The sequence below is a fragment of the Podarcis muralis genome, chromosome 11 (assembly GCF_964188315.1).
Source record: "Podarcis muralis chromosome 11, rPodMur119.hap1.1, whole genome shotgun sequence".
Classification (NCBI taxonomy): domain Eukaryota; kingdom Metazoa; phylum Chordata; class Lepidosauria; order Squamata; family Lacertidae; genus Podarcis; species Podarcis muralis.
The window spans coordinates 42,037,816-42,053,868 of NC_135665.1; the positions used below are offsets into that span (position 1 = coordinate 42,037,816).

At 44.5% G+C, this 16,053-nt stretch overlaps 1 protein-coding gene and 1 long non-coding RNA gene across 3 annotated transcripts in view; both read left to right on the plus strand.

The window, feature by feature from the left end:
• Nucleotides 1–16,053, plus strand: part of SMIM15 (small integral membrane protein 15) — a 444,121-nt gene that overhangs the window by 254,386 nt on the left and 173,682 nt on the right. The gene's annotated exons all lie outside the window — the stretch shown is intronic.
• On the plus strand, nt 9,936–15,057 carry LOC144329157 (uncharacterized). Its single transcript, XR_013394580.1, has 2 exons — nt 9,936–10,060; nt 14,637–15,057. It is a non-coding gene; the product is annotated as an uncharacterized LOC144329157 (long non-coding RNA).

A 16,053-nucleotide genomic window follows, 5' to 3' on the forward strand; every position in this document is an offset into this window, starting at 1 on the left:
CAGTATATGGGACTCTCAAGAGTCTTCTCCAGCACCACAATTCAAAAGCATCAATTCTTCGGCGATCAGCCTTCTTTATGGTCCAGCTCTCACGCAACTTAGTGTTGATATTAAAGTCCCCTGGGATCAACAGGGTTCAACACCAAGCTCAAGACCCCTTTCATCAGGTAGGAAGACTAGATGAAATGCCTACGGTATATTTCCTGAGACCCCCAACACCCCCAACACCAGGTTCAACAAAATAGTACAATAAATCGGGACTGAAAGAGGAGCTTTGTGGCCACAATGTGTTCTTCTGGAGCCCATGCATGTGTGCTAAGGTATAGCTTGGCTTAGTGTTGTGTGTAGACTTGGTTAATGTGCAACTGTGGTTGCAAGGCCTTAAGCAGGGTTTCTAGCCTGCATGGAACAATGCCTGCCGACCACTGTGTGGTTACTCAGTGGAATAAGCACATGAAGTCTGAAGAGTTTTGTGCAATAATCTGTTCCAGGCCACTTTGGTTGTACATTGTAGCTACTACCAGACAGCAGAGGGTGGGGTTGTGGTGGGACGTGCTTGTTCAATCCAGCCTGGAGATCTTTAATGATTCTGATGAGTCATTGTTGTGTATTAGCTGAGTCAGTGAAAATATTCCCTTGGTTGCTCACAATTTCCGAATAATTGGTCAAAGGGCAATAATAATATGAGGATTAGTCAAAGGGTAAGCTCTAATGTGCAAACAGATCAAACTGAAGCTAGAGTTGTACTGTGGATAAAGGTTTCAGGTTTGCCTAGAAGAATCCTAAATTCAAATCATTATACTCTGAGCCACAAAGCTCATTGGATGACTTTGGGGCAGGCACAATCTCTCAGCCTACCTCAGAGTTGTTTTAAGGATAAAAGGGGGAATACCATGTATGTCACCCAGAGTACCTTGGAGGAAGCATGTGGTAATAATGTGGATAATAATTTGTACAGCTAATCTGGTAGCTGTTATGGTAACTACTTCTCAGGGTAATTTAAGATACGTAGACCCTCTGATAGGTGGAGAATGACACTGCCCAAAACATAAAAACTGTTTTGCTAATTTTAATTACTCCTTTGTCCCATTTCCCATCCTTTTCTTGTTAGATTGTAAACCAAAATGGGGATTTCCCCCTCATTTTTTGTATTGCACAAAAAGATGCAGATGACATTTTACAAACAAACAACTACTATTCTTGGTGCAGCAGCTGTAAGAGGGCCACACTGTGTGTCCTGAAATTGCTACCAAGCCTTCAGTATTGACGAAAATACCTTTTGGCCTCTTTGCCACATATTTTAAGTTCATAATCTTCACTTCTCCCAAGAATAAGGCACCAACTCTCTCTGTGCTTATTAATTTTACATGGCACTTTGAGACAAGTTAATAAGAAGATCTAAATCAGTTGGGGAACTGTTTGCACAGATGAGAAACCAAGTGTTAATAGCTCAACCTTGCAGGAAAAGGCAACGTTTACCCATCTATGACCAAAAAAATAAATAAATATTGCAACCAAATATTCCCTTGCTTTCTCCGAAATGCAGTTCTAATGCAAGGGAACAAGGGAACTCAATAATGTATGATGGAGTTAATCATTAGGGAGCAGGAAACAAATGAACAACAAACAACAACAGTAATATATAACTGAGCATCAAATGGCAGTCAAGGCAATATCACTAACAAAATGTAGGAGAGAGAGGGGCATTTGTGGCTCAACCAATAGCATGGGCAATAGTCTAAGGACCCTTCCAGATGTTGTTTTAATTGTGCATACAATGTGATTTGTGCTCATGATGATATTGGGGTGTTCATATGTGATCCCACTTTCAATACTGTTTGTGCCTGGAAGATTGTGAATAAGATTCAGTTGCCAGTGGGATGAAAGAGGGGAGGGGAGTATTACCTTGTCCTTTACCTCAGGCAACACAATGTCTTGGGCTGGCCCTGCAACAGGGAGGTTGGACCATTGGATCAGCCTGTCTCAATGGCAACTGTCTCACTCAAGAACACTTTACAACTCCAAGGCTCACATTCGCTCCCAGTACTTAATTTGAACCTAGGAACGGAAGACAACATTGCCAAAAACTGCTGAGGGAATCGGAGTGTAGAATTGTTCGCAATGAATAATTTATCCAAAAAAATCTAACCCCTTTTAATGAATTAGCCAGTTGATTTCCAACTATGTTCCCATTTCTCAATAACTCACCTGGGGGCATCATTATAGCTATAGCCGCTTCGAGATAAGATTCTCGAAGGTAGAGTTTGGGCTGGAAAGATTGCATCCCATCTGCAGAGGCAATGCACCTTCGGCAAGAGCCTACGGGAATGGGGCTGGGAGGCCACAGGGACACCCCCCCCCAGGCCACAGTAATCAAAGGCTGTATCCTGATTTATTTTCAGAGCAATATTTCCTGACATGTTGGCTTATTTGTGATAGCGCACCCTCTCTTATGCTTACTGCTGATTAGTCTTCACACCAGTTTTCGCCAGATGCTGATGGAACAATCCTTTAGTTTCTATATATCTTTCCTTACCGTTTCTCCTTCCTTTCCCCTTAGATACCTGTTTATTTACTTTGTAAACCTGGGTAGGTGGGATGATGGTAAACAAAGGCTGTATGGAGTACAGCGCCTTACTTTCAGGTGCTTGAGAAATATTGTTGTTATTCTGCTCCATCTTCCGATGTCTCAGGTTCCATAATTTAGCAGCACACTGTGTTTACTGTGGAACTGGGCTTAGCAACAGCCCTGTCAGACTGCTCTCCCTAAAGTGCCATTAACGTTCATTGACGTCATTAAGCATCTTGGGTGTGGAGCCCCAGAAACTTTCACAACATGAGCTAAGGCTATTTCCTTTTAAATAGAAACCCTCCCAAGTCCTTACCACACCCGATGCCATGACATCAAAACGGAAGTATCTGACCCTAGTACCCGACCCCAGCCAGAGCTCAAATGATCTGAATGCCAATGACCTTTGGTATCCTGGATTGCTTTTAAAAAGAGATTTTACTTTCTTGGGCTCCATGATCACTGCAGATGGTGACAGCAGCCACGAAATTAAAAGACGCCTGCTTCTTGGGAGAAGGGCAATGACAGGCCTAGACAGCATCTTGAGAAGTAGAGACGTCACCTTGCCAACAAAGGTCCGTATAGTTAAAGCCATGGTTTTCCCAGTAGTGATGTATGGAAGTGAGAGCTGGACCATAAAGAAGGCTGATCGCCGAAGAATTGATGCTTTTGAATTATGGTGCTGGAGAAGACTCTTGAGAGTCCCATGGACTGCAAGAAGATCAAACACATCCATTCTTAAGGAAATCAGCCCTGAGTGCTCACTGGAAGGACAGATCGTGAAGCTGATGCTCCAGTACTTTGGCCACCTCATGAGAAGAGAAGACTCCCTGGAGAAGACACTGATGCTGGGAAAGATGGAGGGCACAAGGAGAAGGGGGCGACAGAGGACGAGATGGTTGGATAGTGTTTTCGAGGTTACCAGCATGAGTTTGACCAAACTGCGGGAGGTAGTGGAGGACAGAGGTGCCTGGCGTGCTCTGGTCCATGTGGTCACGAAGAGTCAGACACGACTAAACGACTAAACAACAACAACAACAATCCTGGATTGCAGCCATGAGATCTCATTCATTCCCCATCTTTCTTCCAAGGAGCTCAAGGCAGCATATATTGTTCCCCAATTTTCTCCTCACAATAATCCTGTGGGGTAAGCTGGGTTAGAGATAGTGACCAGCTCCCGGTTTCCCATCAAACTCCAGGACTGAACCGGGATATGAATCTGAGTCTCCCCTAGCCCTCCTCTGCCATTATACCATTCTGATTGAAACTGATCCCTTGGTTCACCACTATCCCTCCTGGTCAAGGGCAGGAGTGGAATCTGAAAATGCCCAACCTGGTTTGCTTTCAATCTATAGGACCTTGAGAAGAAGGTTTCAATTTTTTCTTCCAAGACCCAACCTAGTTTAGAGGCAAAGTACATATATATGTATTACATTAAATAAAAATAGACACAGCATTCTGGGATGGGCAGGGCCCAGCAGCATAACGGGGATGCAAAGAGCAGTAGAGCATATGCCCGCGCTGCCCAGGACGGGCACCATCCCAAGGGGGATGGGGTGCAGATGGTGCGCTCCCAGGCACAGGATAGCCACTTGGGTGCATAGAGTGGTGTGCATGCCCTGCAGCTGGGGGGGGGTGGAGCAAGCCGCCAATGGTGGACATTCAGCGCGCTGCCCGCGACTGCCAAATGTCACCCCCTTCAGCGAAGACACCTGGAGCAGTCCACCCCCACCATGCCCCCATTCCTCTGCCCCGGATGCAAATTAGCCTTTCCCTAGTAATAATAATAATAATAATAATAATAATAATAATAATAATAATAATAATTTATTATTTGTACCCCGCCCATCTGGCTGGGTTTCCCCAGCCACTCTGGGCGGCTTCCATAGAAACCAAAAAACACTAAAATATCATACATTAAAAACTTCCCTGAACAGGGCTGCCTTAAGATGTCTTCTGAATGTCAGGTAGTTGTTTATCGTTTTGACATCTGATGGGAGGGCGTTCCACAGGGCGGGCGCCACTACCGAAAAGGCCCTCTGCCTGGTTCCCTGTAGCTTTGCTTCTCGCAATGAGGGAACCGCCAGAAGGCCCTCGGCGCTGGACCTCAGCGTCCGGGCAGAACGATGGTTGCTCATTGGATGAGCAGGGAGCAAAATAAAATCCCTCTTCCTCAGCCAGATCTGTATGAGAGTGGACTGTGTGCCTTGTAGGTGTGCATGCAAAAATGTTCACGAGTGAATGTGGGGTGGACACACCCACTTTTGGCCACACCCACTACTAGCATACACACACAAGCACACCAGAGGATGGATGTGTCAGCCTTTGGGCCTGAAAAGCTTAGCAACTCCATTTCTGAATAACGTTCCACCATGCGGAAACCTTTAAGCATTGTAGAAAGCATTTGCAGAATGTAGAAAATCTCTTTGTCATGTGTGATCCTTCTCTCTTGCATTAACTATAGCTGGCCATCAGAATGAGGGACAGTGGGAGAACTTGTACTGAATGATAACACTATCTCTTTTTTCTAGGCTTTCTTTCACCCAAGAGCTAAAGAGGCTTCTTTAGTGTGTATGGATGGCCAAGAGAATGTGCACTTCAATGAGCATCAATTTTTTATTCTTATTTTATGGATGGTGGTTACACATACCCTACACTGCTGCGGGGGAGTCTGGAAAGAAACAGTTTGACAATTCAAATGTAGACAGCAAATGGGACTGAGATCTGTGTTTTTGCAGCTAGCTAGCAGCGAGGTGCCTGGGGTGCAAGACATCCTGTAGGATCCTGCTCCCTCCTGCTCACATAGTAGGAACACTGGGAAAACTCAATATTTGCAAATTTCAGGAGAAGCTGACCAGAACTTGTACCTCCTAGAATAATATGCAGATTGGAATTTGGTTACCTGTCATTTCCCAAATGTTCGAGCACAGTTCTTGGCTCAAAAATGCATGTTTTGAGAGGATGTACTTTTAAAAATACATATTTAAATGCCAATCTTCTGTTGGTTTTTGGTTTTTTTTTTAATTGCAGATTGAAGCAGAAACAGGACAGGATAGACATATGGGTAAATACGTGTGGAAATGGCACACACCAGAAATAAACTGCTTCACCCTTCCCTACTCGTGAGTTCATAAATAAACAGTTACGACACTTGGACACCACCACTCTTTGCTTCCATTGAAACTGACCCTGCAAAAAGGCTTACTCATTGAACCTTGTACTGCTCTAGGAAATGAGAAGCATCACATGCTATGTTCTCTCCTCAACCATTACTCTGCTTATATACGGTCACTTTCAGCAGTGTTAATACTAATAGGGGGACACTTATAGGCCACTGAAGACTAGAATGGCATGACAAAGTGAAGTGACACACTTCACTAGAGGCACCAGCCGATATCTTTTTACCAAAACAGCACATAGATCTTTTTAGAGCCTCGGTGGGATTCATTATTGTAGCGCCTTGTTCACATCAGCATATTTTAAAGATGTGTCATCCTTTACATTATAGGCCTCTGTCTTTCAGTGTTTGCTAATTTGAGTGGCAAAAGATATTGTGCCAACATTCACAGATTCAAGTCATTAAAAAGAAAAGTGTTTCTGAAATGAGACAAAAGAACAATGTGATGTTATTGTCTTCGTGACAGACAAACCTTTCAAAACAAAGAAACAGTAGATATGTTCATATTCTCTCTCTGTGTGTGTGTATGTGGTCCAATTCCTCCCAGGTACAATTCCTAACGTCTTCAGCTGACTTGAAAGGCTTTCAAATATGGATGCTGCCAGTCCATTAATTTATTTGGAGCATTTCCTCCCCGCCCTTGAGCCAAAGAGGCTCCCAGAGCAGCAAACACCAAGAGCAGATGTGAGTCAAAGTACCATTCCACCCATCCACCCTGGAGGTTTCCTAGCCATGGATCTGGAGCTTGGTGTAGGTAATATGGTGATGACATTCAGCAATATTCCTCTTTTGCATCTGAGATGGGGAGGCTGTTCAGGTCCCCTTGGCCCAATGCCTGGATGCAGTGGGAGGGAGGAGGGGCGGGGGACCAATAAACTGTAGCTAAATCCTGACAAGATGGAGGTCCAGTGGGCAAATGGATCTGGAAATCAAGTGAGTTGTTTTTCTGGACAGCGTTGCACTCTTCCTGAGGGGTGGGTTGTTTGGGGGGGTAGGATGCTCATTGGAGGGCTAAATGCCTGCAGTTGCTAGGAACACAGATCCTCCAAGTCTCCCTATTTTCCAGGGACAGTCCCAGATTTACAGAAGCCATCCTGGTATTTTATTTGATCCCAGAATGTCCCGCTTTTCCTTAGGATGCCCCTATTTTCGTCAGAGAAATGTTGGAAGGTAGGGAAGAAGATGAAGAAGAGTTTGGGATTTGATATCCCGCTTTATCACTACCCTAAGGAGTCTCAAAGCAGCTAACAATCTCCTTTCCCTTCCTCCCCCACAACAAACACTCTGTGAGGTGAGTGAGGCTGAGAGACTTCAGAGAAGTGTGACTAGCCCAAAGTCACCCAGCAGCTGCATGTGGAGGAGCGGGGAATCGAACCCGGTTCACCAGATTACGAGTCCACCACTCTGAACCACTACACCACACTAGCTGCAAACCCCCAAACTGAGGAGAAACGTAACTATACAACTGTTAGAAGACATCTGAAGGCAGCCCTGTATAGGGAAGGGTTTTTTAAACAAATTAATGTTTTATCATGTTTTATATATGTCGGGAAGCTGCCCAGAGTGGCTGGGACAACTCAGTCAGATGGGTGAGATATAAATGAATAACGTTGTTGGTTTTATTTTTGTTGTTCTTGAATAGGATGTCCCTATTTTCATCGGAGAAATGTTGGAGGGTATGGGACCGCCTTTTATGAGTTTCATTTGGCACAGGAACTATGATGGGGTTGGAGTTACCACCAAAAAATGGCCCCTTCCCTTGTGAGCACCCTCCAGATTGAAAGGGCACACCATACTGCAGATATCAACATTGCACAGATATCAAGACTGGGTGCATAAAAGCTGACTCCTTTGGGGATAAAAATGGTCCAATGTGACTTGTTTTTAGGTTGAGATGGAGGAGGGCAGGGAATTTGTTCGGTTTGCCTTTAATGCAAACCTACCTGATTCGCACTTCTTGAAACAACATGCAAAAGAGTTATCCTTCAAGATTTCCACTTCTCCAAATTATGCAGTTCCCCTAACAAAAAATAAAATAAAAAATGGCTCCATTAGGGGAAAGTGTGCATTAAAATGCATATATTGGGGAAAATAGCATGGAAATAAGTTTAATAGCGTGAAATGCTTGCAGAAATGTCTACATTAGGCAAAATTCCATACGAAACAGAGGTGTGTGGTGAAATTTTTCGTAGGGGAACACATAGCTAGCTTGTGAGGGTAATTGGAGTGGGGTGTGTGGGTGTGTGATGTCGCACACATGAACATCACACATCCCTCCCTAAGCTGGGCAGAAGCTTCCTGGGCCTTAGGAAGCAGGTGCCAGGCCTCTGACAGAATGCTGGAGCCCTGCTGCCTACTTCCCTAAGCCAGGCAGGCCTTGGGAAGGCTGTGGAAGGGCTCCTGGACCCTTCAGGGGACTAGCCTAGACCCCAGACTGACTGCACACCACTGATACAAAAATGTTTATCTTATGAGATTCGCAAACCTGTGGAAATGTGCCGCACTGAACTTGACATTAGAAAAATGAGAGATTGAAAGAATTGGCAGAAAAGAAAAGTTTGCAGCAGGCATTCAAAAGTTGGCATAGAAGCAAACAAACTTCACTGCAGCCAACTATAGACAACCAAACACACCCTGAGCACCTCCCCACCCCCATTCCTTCTCACTACCAAGGAAATGTAATAAGCAAATAGAAGGTGAACCCTATCCAGTTGACATGAACACAAAACCCCACACGTACACTATATAAAAGAATATGTTTCACCACACCACCCCTCCTCTCCCCACAGGGGAGCCAACTAGCGCCCCAGGTTATGGGTGCCCAGCATGTGTGACATCATGTAATGGTGTCATGTACGGCCCCTGGCCTTGGAAAGCATGTCGGAGGTCTCGCAAGGCCTCAGTTGCTTTCTGAGGCCTTCCGAGACCTCAGAACCTGACTTCTGGTGGCTCCGGAAGTCAGGTTCCAAGGTCTCAGAAGGCCTCAGAAAGCATCTCTGAGGCATCTTTGAGATGCTGTCTGAGGTCTTGCAAGACCTCGGAAGTTGCGTGAGGGCCCTGCCCAAAATTTTGTGAGTGCTCCGGCACTGAGCCCCCCATACATGGCACCCCTGTCTCCCCTCTCTTCTTCCCCGACCTTACTGTATACAACACTAATGTCTCATATCAAATGTAACTGATTCATAGAGAAGACTTTACAACCTGAAAGAAGAGACAATGCACATACTTTTGTAAACCAAGAAAATCTTTAATATTTTTATTTTTAAAAACGTTGGCATAGAAGCTTACAGGTTAACCACCTAGAGTGAGAGAAGCGGCTGTCCAGGAAGCATTGCCATGACTTTGAATCAGCTTTGTGTGCCTTCAGTGACATCACCATGTAAGCAAATTGTCCTGGCAATGTGACACTTTTACTGGAATGAGAAAACGCAATTTAGAGAAACAGCCAACGCACCGCCCCTCCCCCCCCCACACACTTTTGCTGAAATTTAGACAAGCAACCTTCCTGTTTATTTCCTTTCCCCCCAGAAGTTGCTTTTCATATTCCATGTTCTATAGTTGTTATGCAAAACACAATATGTAAAGCAACTTCTGGGGGCAGGGGGGTGGGGAGGAAATAAAAAGCAAGTGTGCTTGTCTAAATTCCAGAAAATGCTTTACATGTTGTTGCTTTCAGACATTTATTAGAATGCATGGCTGCAACATAAATATTTCATCTCCCTCTGACTAGATATCAGTCGCATTGCTATAGAATAGAACGAAACACTAAAAGCACAAATATTGCAAACACCTTTAAAAGGTTTCTGTTTTCTAGGTGAGGTTTCTGTTTGACAGCCAAACAATTCATACAACCAAAGCTTGGGATTCTTTCAATGTGTTCTGCAAGAGCAGGCTGCCTTTGTAAGCAGCTTTGATTGTTATATAGAAAAGTAGGGTGGAAATTCCACCAAACAGAGAGAGAGAGAGAGCGCAAGGAAAACAGCCTTACCACTCTGTGGCCCCTTCTGCATTAAGTGGGAGATAGCACTCAAACATCATTATGCATGAGTGCTGGTTATTGCATGAAGGGGTTAAGACTACAGAGCTGTGTTCCTAGACTCGGTTAGGTCACGCCCCCTCACCTCCAGTGAGGGAGGAAGTGAAGCGGCTTCTCTTCCTTTCCTCATTCTCTTTGCTCCAGGTAATCAACCAGGAAGGACATGTCTGAGCTTGCTCCAGCTTGAAGCTAACTTTCTGTATTTTGTACCCAAGAGTATTCTACATGTATTCTACCTGTTGCGTGGAACAATGCATGAATCAGACCTTTGGATTTTGTAAGTAAATCATTTTAAAGTTACTTAACAGCATTCATTATCGGGGGGGGGGGGGCAAGCACTATAAGCAGACTAAACAGCATGTGATAAGGGGTCTCACAACCTACATTCCCATGCTATGCTGCTGCTTAACTTTGTGACTGTTTTAAACTTTGATGGGGGCTCTTTCCTACTGGAGAGATGCAGCCTAGAATAGCATTATCTATTTTTGCTGCTGCATCGCACTATTGACTCATGTTAAGCTTGTGGTCTGCTAAGAACCCTTGATCCTTTTTACATGTATTACTGACAAGCCAGGTGTTCTCCATCCAGTATTTGTGCAGCTGGTTCTTCCTGCCTAAGTGTAGAGCCTCCCATTTGTCCCTATTCAAATTCATTTTGTTGGTTTGGGCCCAGTTCTCCAGTCTGTTAAGGTCATCTGTCTTCTGCAACATTAGCTGCTGTTGTTTAGTCGTTTAGTCGTGTCCGACTCTTTGTGACCCCATGGACCAGAGCACGCCAGGCACTCCTGTCTTCCACTGCCTCCCGCAGTTTGGTCAAACTCATGTTCGTAGCTTCGAGAACACTGTCCAACCATCTCGTCCTCTGTCGTCCCCTTCTCTTTGTGCCCTCAATCTTTCCCAACATCAGGGTCTTTTCCAGGGAGTCTTCTCTTCTCATGAGGTGGCCAAAATATTGGAGCCTCAGCTTCACCCCTCCCATTTTGGTGGCTCCTGCAAATCTCGTGAGCATCCCTTCAATTCCTTCGTCCAAGTCATTTATAAAGACATTGAACAACAACAAGCCCAAGACAGAACCAGGATGAAGAGGACCCATTTGTGAGCACTCTTTGGGTTTGGTGAGGCAGCAGTTTTGGGTGGAGGAGTGACATAGGGGAGGTGGGATTTAACATTTTTCCTATTGGTCATTTCACCAGTCAGTATCCCATTCCCAAGTTGCTTTCCCTCTCACCTGCATAGGGGGGAAATGACCTGGGGGACATTTTGAGTGGGAAAATGGTTGGCTGGGGAAGGGTTAAGCACTATCATCTTGTGCCATCAGCAAGCCTCCCCCGAGGCTCCTTTTTATTAAAAACAAATTAACAATTGGGGATAATGTCTAGTTTGCCCCTTAGAAAGAAAGGCAAGGCTCATTTACGTAGGTAGGCTTTTAGCATCTGTGCAGTAATTATAAATTGATGCCTGTAATTGTTCTTGCTGCTTGGTGGATTATGCTGCTTATTTGTTTGTTTTAAATAATTCAATATTTTAAATTATGCCTGTAATTTTCCAAGAACCACCGGACAGTGGGATATAAAGGTAACTTTACTTTGAGTGGAAACAGAGACATCTCTATCTGAGAATGTCCAAATGTCTGAAATACAGTATTATGAGCTGGGCTGTATGTGTGGAAGGAAGGAAGGAAGGAAGGAAGGAAGGAAGGAAGGAAGGAGGGAGAAAAGGAAGTGCTTTGCAAAAGCTATCCAAAATCTGCACACTGTATAAATTCTGCAAATCAAGTGAATGTTAATATTTTTCTTACTTTGCATACAGTAATTCTGATTTTTCAGTCATTAGTGTAACAAAGTGATACATGCAGTACTGAAGTCCCATTGTCAATTTTACTCAGTCCTCCCCAGGTTTATGAGATTTCATCAGGTATTAGCCATACACTTCCCCTGAGAATAAATAGGACTAGAAATGGTTGGGGATTTTTTAAGTACCCCCCCCCTTTTGAGATTCTCAAGGAGATGAATTCTGTGCCCAATATCACCTTCAGTAGATTTCTGCACCCCTGAAGAAATATGCTGATAAGCGTAATTGTTGCTTACCAGCAACAAAGTTCCTGTTGATTTCTCTTACTGAGTGCCCTACAGTTACCAAGCATGTGCTGAGAAGCATACCCAAATCTGCAGTCCTCGATGACGCAGCCTGATCATCTTCCCAAACTTCCCTTTTTACGATGGCTGCTTGCAAAGCGTAACGGATGTTGAGCAACTATTGCTGTGCCATTGCCAGTAACTAATAAGCATTCTCACAGGATGGAGGTAGCTGACAGAAGAGCAAATGTGCTGACAAATTAAGAAATCCAAATTCTTAGCCGATGGCAACAAAATCAACGTTCCCTTGGCTCAGGCAGGAGATGCGCAAACGGTCGCTCTAATGCAGGAGCATGGTTTAATATAATTCAAATATGCAATGGGAGAGGGCAGAAGCTGATGGAATTCAGGGATGTCTGACAGCATCATAACACTATCAGATCAGCTGTGATGGGAAGGCATGTGAGCGGACTGTGCAGATCAGGAGCGCATACGCAAAAATCCAACCTTTTGAGTGTGCTTGACACAAAACTGCATTATACAAATTGGAGAACATGGTCAACCTGTGGCTAGCCAGATGCATGTGGGAAACTGACAAGGAGGACCCAAGTGCTCTCCCTACCTGTGGCTTCCACAAACATTACTGCCTCTAGCCATGGAGATCTAGCATAGTCATAAAGGCCATTGACAGCCTGAGTGATTGTCTCTCTTCTTCCTCTTCACTCCCTTCTTCCTTCCCTTCGTACATTTAAGCTCCCCAGATCAGGAAACTTCTCACTTTTACAATCCTACAAAGAACTGGTGATGGCACAGACAAAAAAACAACAACCCATAATGCTCAGAATACACAGTCCTAACACAAAGAAAAAGGGACGCGGGTGACGCTGTGGGTTAAACCACAGAGCCTAGGACTTGCCGATCAGAAGGTCAGCCATTCGAAGCCCCGCGACGGGGTGAGCTCCCGTTGCTCTGTCCCTGCTCCTGCCAACCTAGCAGTTTGAAAGCACGTCAAAGTGCAAGTAGATAAATAGGTAAGGAAGGTAAACAGCGTTTCCGCGGGCTGTTCTGGTTCGCCACATGACCCAGAAGCTGTACGCCGGCTCCCTCAGCCAATAAAGCAAGATGAGCGCCGCAACCCCAGAGTCGGTCATGACTGGACCTAATGGTCAGGGGTCTCTTTACCTTTACCTTTAACACAGAGAAAACACAAGCAGGGAGGCAGTGATCAAAGGGAAAGGAACAGAGGAAACCTGATAGAATTATATTATATACTATTTGCAAACATAATGCTTCCTGGGGGAAAATAATAAATATCAACCTTGTATCTGCACACTTACAAACATTTTTCCTTTCCTATGTAGGAAAATAAAGGAAGGAAGAGAGGGAGGGAGTTCAAAAATAGAATTGGTATTAAAGACCACCCATTACAAAACAACTTTTCAAACTACATCTGGCTGACTCTAGAAAACAGAGGTGCCCCCTCTGAAATAATAGTCAAGGAAATTCCTGAGGATGCTGTGAGTTGTAGTTCAAAACAGCTTGAGGATACCCAGCTGGCGAAGGCTGGTTTACATATTGTGGCCTCTCCCAAAGACTTATGAGAATTATGCTTCTACAAAAGGGGTAAGACTCCTTTGTCAGAAAACAGTAGCCCCAAGTAATGATTATATGAAGGGGATGCCTTTTCTTATAGCTATATCTCACCTTTTTCCAACATGGAAACCAAGGTGTTGGACATAGTCTGCATCCAACTAAATTATACCCACTGAAACTCATGAACCCAAGTCAGTCTTGGGTCTACTCTGAGTAGGATTTACATTGCATAAATGTGTTTTCCAGGGGGTCACCTGGCTTTACTTCAGCAAGACAGAAGTCTCATGTGCCTTCAGAGCCAGAATAGCTGGACTTAGAGGTACAGGAAGGGTTACCTCAGTATCTAATGCTTTGCGGAAGTAGTTGGAAGTTGTCAGCACATCTTCTGTATTGGCAAACTTCAAACTAGAGATCAGCCTTCTCCAACTTGGTGCCCTTCAGATGCTATGAAATGACTCCTATTATCCCTAACCTTGCTGGCTGGGACTGATGGGAATTGAACAATAGTTTCTAGAGGGCCCAGGTTGCAGAAGGCTACCATAGATCGTAGAATTGTAGAGTTGGAAGGGAACCCAAGGGAACAAGCGTTTATGTAACTAAAGACTGCACACAAACCACCCATCTAAAGCACACTTCAACAGCCTTCTGCCCTGAATCCTGAGAGCCGTAGTTGACTTCTGACAGAGCTAAAATTCCCAGCACCCTTAACAAACTGCAGTTCCCAGGATTCTCTTTTGGAAAAGGAGGAAAGACGCTTTAAATGGATGGTGCATACACAGCCTAAGCCAGACAACAGGATCCTGGCAAGGAGGAAAAGGTGGGACATCATGAAAATATTTCACCAGATGATGAGCAAAGCTGCAAAGTCCCATTTACCAGTTTAATTGGAACCAGGAGGAAGAGCCTTCCCTGGACTGGTGACAAAGTGGCAATACCTTGGGCCAAGTTACACATTTCTGAACACAGGGCAGCCTGTGGTGGCATTACAGCTGCATGAGCTAGGCCTGACAGGCCAGCTCTGAAGTCAGAGATATTTATGGACCAGAGTCGCTTTGGTGATGCAAAGTATAAAATGTTGTCGTATCAACAAGGGTGGGGATGACAGAGCATCAGTGTGGAACAGAAGGGCAGCCATTCCACAGAAACAAGTTCCTGTCTAGCAGAGTTCCTTTTTTCTTGCTGCAGCTGTTGAAATACCAAGCAGAGAAATCTCCTGGGCTATTGAAGCACTCCCCTGTCCCAGCTTCTAAAGACGAGACGTGCTTTCCTCCATGCTGCTTTCCTCCACTCAAGACGCGTTGTCATCAGGAGATCAGGGGGAGACATTTGGCATAGCAACCTGCTCAAAACATTGGCTGGCAAGAAAGAAATCTATGGATTTTTATTACGGTGATCCGCTCCTTCCTCTCCATGGACAAAGGTATTCAGATCATAGAATCATAGAATCGGAAGGCAACACAAGTCATCTAGTCCAACCCCTTGCAATGTAAGAATCTTTTGCCCAGCGTGGGGTTTGAACCCACAATCCTGAGATTAAGCGTCTCATGCTCTACCAACTGAGCTATCCCACATCAATAAACTTTGCTGAATCTTTTGTGTCCTTTGAGCTATGAGGAGATTCCTCTTGACAGCTGTGGTAGGCAAGCCCTGGTAGGATTTGTTGCCTGCAAAACCTCGGGAAAATTAAATTCCAAACGATGACTGAGGTTTGGAATGGGCTGAAGTATTCTCTCCTGTGTAAATGAAACCCATTCCGTCTCATGCATGCAGACAGGAAAGACAGACAGATGCACATACATGCACTGCATAGACAGAGCCTATTAAGGAAAGCCAATTGTTTCACATGTTTCCCTAAGATGTCATCAAAATATGAATGAGGCTTGTGCACTGTCACACTTTAAGCTTCTAGCGCTTTTAGAGGAGACATTCCATTGTTCAAAAACCTCTCTGGTTTAGTGCAATCCTCAGCACACTTGGTAGGAAGAAAGCCCCTTGATGCAGTAGACCTCACTGCCTAGAACTGCTTCGTTAGCATTCTTCTGCCATGTTTACCTTTATTAATTCTGCAGTTTAGCATGAAAACATATGCATAAAGCAGGGAGGAAAAGCACTTGCAGAGCAGGGATGAGGAATCCCTAGCCCTTCCAGTTGTTGCAGGACTACAACTGTGATCTTTGTAGCCCTGCTGGCTGGGGCTGGTGGGAGTAGGAATCCCTCATCGGACTTTCCAGAATATGAATCTTGAGTTTGCCATGTGGTTTTGAGAAGGGAGACAGGAAAACCCCAAACATAAACAACTTGTCACCTGGAACAGCTTCTTTGTGGGCTGATTTACACTGCAGTCTTCACCTTCAGAAGCACACAGGGAACGTAACTAGGCTGTATTAATGCCTTATTTGTAATAATAATAATAATAAATTTATTATTTATACCCCACCCATGTGGCTGGGTTTCCCCAGCCACTCTGGGCAGCTCCCAACAGAATAATAATAAATAATAATAATAATAATAATAATAATAATAATAATAATAAAGTGACAAAACATTGAGCATTAAAAACTTCCCTATACAGGGCTGCCGTAAGGTGCTTATTTCCTTGACA